The sequence below is a fragment of the Pseudochaenichthys georgianus genome, chromosome 21 (assembly GCF_902827115.2).
Source record: "Pseudochaenichthys georgianus chromosome 21, fPseGeo1.2, whole genome shotgun sequence".
In the NCBI taxonomy this organism is placed as follows: Eukaryota; Metazoa; Chordata; class Actinopteri; order Perciformes; family Channichthyidae; genus Pseudochaenichthys; species Pseudochaenichthys georgianus.
Genome location: NC_047523.1, coordinates 13611014 through 13616754, shown reverse-complemented (window position 1 = coordinate 13616754; position 5741 = coordinate 13611014).

The following is a 5741-nucleotide window of genomic DNA, read 5'->3' as shown; positions in this document are numbered from 1 at the left end:
TTGCCTTTGCACAGTATTTAAATGATTTGCTATTAATTTCTGCATCTAATGCTCTTTGTGTCGCATGGTGTGTTAGTTTGATTTGAGCTCTTGTTAGCTAGCCTAGATTTAATATCTGCCTCACTTGAAAAATGATATAAACCTGTAAGACAGTATATTATATTGCTTTAAGTTATATCTCAAAGTGGAACGTCTGTGTTGCAAAAGTTCTCTGGAAAATTAGAACCGCAAATGGCGGGAGTTTTTTTTCTTCTCTTTTGTTACTGCATGCATGTATGGTCATATTTTATTAACTGAGACGCATATAGGATTTACGTTCATTTCATCCACTACAATTACCATAATCGTGCGTTCTGAATGTTTGTAAAAGCAAGCGAACTTGAAATACTAGACTATTTATTTTACAATGGGTTTCAAGTTAGCTTGCTTTTACAAAATATGCAGAACGCACGGTTGTGGCACAACGTTAGTGGATAAAATTAACCTAAATCCTTTATGCCTCTAAGTTAATAAAACATGCCCAGACATCCATGCGGTAACAAAAGAAGAAAGCACGCCGCCTGCCGCCATTTTATGCTCGAAAATAGTGTTTCTCTGATCATTTTGTGAAAACTTTGCAACCCAGCTAACCTTCAATGTTTTTTCTCTTTAGGCTGAAACTGAAGCAACTGGCAGATAAAGGGCTTCTTCAACCTGGTAAGCCTTGCAGTGGAGAAACTATAACGCGCTTGGGGGGGGGGGGGAGGGTGGAGCCTGTGGAGCCTCGCAGCAGCGAAACTGGTGGCTTACGGCCCGTCCACACAGCGGCGTGCGTTGAAGCTTCCAACGCTTCTGCCCATTCACTTTGAATGGGGTGACGTCACTTTTAGCCGAACTGCATTTTGGGAAGCGACGTGGAGCGTTGCTGGCGTTGCTGGCGTTGCTGGCGTTGCTCGCGTCAAAAGTTGAGCAATGTTCAACTTTTGACGCCTCGATGGAGGCGTCAGCCAATGAAATCCCGTTTATGCAAATCTGCCAGTACAAGCGCTAACCAATCAAACCGTGTGTATGCTGGGAAAGACTACGCAGGTCTTTTCCTCATATTCCAAAAAATGGAGGAGAAATTAATTATAGCGGTAGTGAATCACCCGGTGCTATATGATCAGTCTCTGTTCATTTACCGGGATACAAACCGGAGGAGCCAGGCATGGAGGGAGGTGGCAGAGACAGTGGGTGGAACTGGTAGGTTTTCGCCAGTTTGGGGAGTTTATATTATATATGATATTCTGAACAAACTGTGCTGTTGTATTAGCTGTAACGTGTCTCTACTGTAGGCTAGTTTTATTATATGTACAGCACTTTGGCTCGACCAAAAATCGTTTATAAATGTTTATAAATGTGCTATATAAATAAAACTTGATTTGATATATCCAGTGTACTTAATTTTAACATTGAATGGACAGCTTGCAGGCATAGACATTATATTTAGCCAGCATGGAATGTAGCATAAAATAGCACCATAGACATTAATGTCATAAATGTTCATCATATAAAGTGTGAATGTAAAACCTTTTATGCAAATGACAGTGATAAAGGGATTTGCTTTTCATTAATGGTGGAATAATTTAGTCAATTCTTCATGTAGTTCAACAAATTAACTTTATTATTTCATTTCATTAGAGGAATTGTGCAGGACAAGGTGGAAGTTTCTGAGGGACAGGTTCCGGAAGGAGAAAGCTAGGGAGAAGGAGGCAAAAAGAAGCGGGGCAGGGTCGTCAGGGGGATATAAGCCCTGGCGTTTCACGGCAGTGATGGGTTTTTTAACCCCATTTCTCATTGACCGTGAGACATCCAGCAATATCACCCGGTAAACCCTGCCTCCACCCCCCTGTACTACTCCTGACCTCAGCCAGGTGCCAGAGGATGAGAGCCAAAGCCAGCTAGATGAAAGCCTTGGTGAGACTCAGCCAGCCAGCAGCCAGCAAGCTGAGGCAGGGCAGACAGGAGAGGAGGCAGGGCAGACAGGAGAGGAGGAGGATAATGTTGAGGGCCGGGGAAAAAGGAGAAGGGGAAGGGAGATGTCCGCCTTTGAGAAAGGGTTGCTGTCAGCCATCGCTCCTGTTCTCTCCATGCCACTACCTCAACCTCGTCCAGTGGTGGAGGAGGACGAGGACGAGTTGTTTCTCCGGGGCCTCTTGCCTTCATTGCGAAGGATGTCCATGGCAAAGAAGATAAGGCCATTCATAAGGCATTTTTTGAAGCAGAGAAGGAGGAAGACTGATTAATCACTTTTTTTTGTTATTTACAGCCATACTGATCCACACTACATGTTTTACACTCATCACTGCACTCATCACTGCACACACTTCACTCACAATATTACATATATATTATTATAAATAAAAGATATTTAAAGTATGTTATGGCTATACTGTGTCTTCACTTGTTCATGTCGTTTGTCAGTTACAACATACGGAAGATACAGAAGCTTCATGTATGTCGATGTATAATGTGCTGTCTTCTGTATAATTGTTCATGTGAAAACCTGTTGAAATCACGAGTGGTTTATCAGTAAAAACAGGGCTGAAGGAAAAAGGTTGTTAGCAATGCATAATATCAATTTAAGAAACATGTTTATTAGGAATGTTTGTTTTTAAAATGGCTCATTTGGAATATTTGCTTTTTAAAGAAAATATGGGTAGCTCTTAAAAGAGCTTTTGGTTTGGAGGCTCTTAAAAGAGCCATGGTGACCCTACACCACGTTCTGCTGCCATGGCACTGCACCCTCCTCATTGAAATAGCTGCAGAAGGTGTCCCGCAGTTGGATGGATCTGCGTGTGCGTTGTTGGAGCCCATCCTCGGTGCATCACGCAGGGTTGGAGTAGCTGGAGCTTCATCCATGGACTCTGCGATAGGTGTGCGTGATGTCCTTCCTATCATCTTCCTGCGGAGGAAGTTGTGCAACACACAGGTGGCCTTCACACACAACTCTGCTACCTCCGGGCTGGTGGTGATGACACGCCTGAATATTCTCCACTGAGATGAGAGGAGGCCAAACGCACATTCAACCACCAACCTGGCCCGGCTGAGGCGGTAGTTGAACATCCTCTTTTCGCATGTGAGGTGACGTCCAGGGAATGGACGCAGCAGGTTGTCCATCAGCGGAAAAGCCTCATCTCCAACAAACACAAAGGGAAGAAGGCCGAGCCGCTCTGCTCCTGGGATAATAATAATAATTAATAATTCCTTACATTTATTATAGCGCTTTTCCAGATGCTCAAAGCGCTTTACAAATACACATAACACATATTTGTTATACATGCAATGGTCACTGTGGACAATACCCACAGGAGCAAGTTCAGGTGAAGTGTCTTGCCCAAGGACACAACGGCTTTACAGACGCAGCAGCGGCGGGTTTCACCCCTTGATCTGATGATCATTGCACAGCGCACTGCGCCACACCGTCCATCTTCACGCCTCAAAGTCATCGAGGCGCTTTTACAAGTACACATTGATATCATACATGTACTGTGGACATTACCCACAGGAGCAAATCCGGGTGAAGTGTCTTGCCCAAGGACACAACGGCCTGACGCAGTGGCGGCAGGAGCGGGTTTCGAACTGGAGTTCCCCAGCACCCCCCTTGATCTGATGATCACAGACCACAGCGCCACCCGTCCCCGGTGTCAGGTGGTAGCTGCAGACTGCCATCTCTGAGGCTCTCTCCAAATGCAGAATTCCGCAGGCTCCCACCGTCGCTGCTCCTTCCAAAGCCTCCGACATCCACTACCCTGAAGAGGTACTGGGCATCCACGACAGCCAGCAGTACCAAGGAGTGGGTGGACTTATAGTTGAAGTACAGGGACCCAGAATTTGCTGGAGCCTGGATCACCACGTGCTTCCCATCAATGGTACCAACGCAATTCGGAAAGTTCCAGCGCTCCTGGAACCCAGCAGCGATGGCTCTCCAGTCCTCGGTCTGTGGTACCGGCATGGTTTCCTCAACCAGGCCGGTCCAGGTGGCACCCGCAACCTCCCTGACAATGACAGCCACGGTTGCATGCCCGGCCCGATAGCTGAATGCTATGGTCCTGTATGAGTCACCGGTTGCCAGGTACCTGAGAAAAAAATAATATACATGATTAAAAAAAAGTATATGTCCCCACACACAGACCACAGACACACACACAGACCCCCCCCCACACACACCCCACACACACAGACCCCCCCGGACCACCCCCCAACACACACAGACCACAGAGACACACACCCCACACACACAGACCCCCCCAGACCACCCCCCCAACACACACAGACCACAGAGACACACACACACACACACACACACACACACACACACACACACACACACACACACACACACACACACACACACACACACACACACACACACACACACACACACACACACACACACACACACGCACGCCATGTACACAGGGGAGCAATACTGTATATTTACGTAGCTATCTTAATTAATGTCATCCATCTGAACTAAATCACAGACTTCATTCAGCATTCATCCATGGCATGCATTCTCTCTCTTTATATACAGAGTCAGGTTACAGAAGTAGAAATACACAAAACGTACCGTAGGCAGATGGCGAGTCGCTCGGCGGGTCCGATTGACAAACGCATATGGGTGGCTGCCTTTGAAATCAGTGGACCCACTTTTCCGAGCAACTCGTCGAACACGTCCTCATCCTGAAGTACTGCTGAAACAGTACATCATCCAGGCGGAGCTCTTGGACCAGAACGTGGTATTCCCCCCATTGCAGATGTTTTCTGAGTATCGGATGTACCCAACAGCGACGAACACTACATGGCCTCCTGCGAGACATTGCATACACTAAAGCCACCCTTGCTACTACACTTGCCCGTGCTACCCTTGCTACAAAACCGGCATCCATTTTGGCAATAGTGGAGAAGAACCGGGCTTTTCCTTTTTTGCTATGTCGGGGGCGGGAGATTTATGTGATTGGTTGTTGGTCACGTTGACTCCCCAAGCTTCAGACACGCCCACCGCCAAGCGTCAACGCACGCCGCTGTGTGGACGGTCCGTTACACTGTACAGTAGGTGCGCCGCGTTGGGGGGGGGAGGGGTGCTAGTGTGTGTTAAGATGAGAGATAAAAACCATCCCTTGATTGCAAAGTTAATGCAGACTACCTTTGCCCTGCAGCGCAATGAGATCATCAATGATGAGCTACCTGTTGGAGAGACCCTGGAATACTGGCCTGCCTTGACAATGGAGTCACAGGTGAAAATATTTTAGATATTACAACTATATAATAATTTCGTGTGCCTTTGTCACTGATAACTTGGCATGTTTACTCAGATTTAGCATGTCATGTTTCTGTTTATCTTCAGTCCACATATAAATTGTACTCTGAATTAAATAGTCATTTTATATGTTGGCAGAGTTTCACAGGATAACGAACCTCAACCTGAAGAGCCACTTTTACGCGGAGTTGGATCGGCATTCTGTTGAGCTTGTTCAGGAAGAAGGCGCCACGCTAAGGCGAAGTGTCTGAAGTTCAGCTCTTCACCGCCTATGACCTCCAGGTGAGTCGGTTAAGCCTCTTGGTGTTTTATTATCATACTAGAGTGGATTTTCTGTGTGTGTGTTGGGGGGCGGGGGGTCAGCCTGATAGATTTAGATTTATTATTAAGATACTTGTGTTTGGGGAGGGAACAGCAGTGTTAATGTTATTGCACCTTGTTGTTGTGCTAATGAGATACA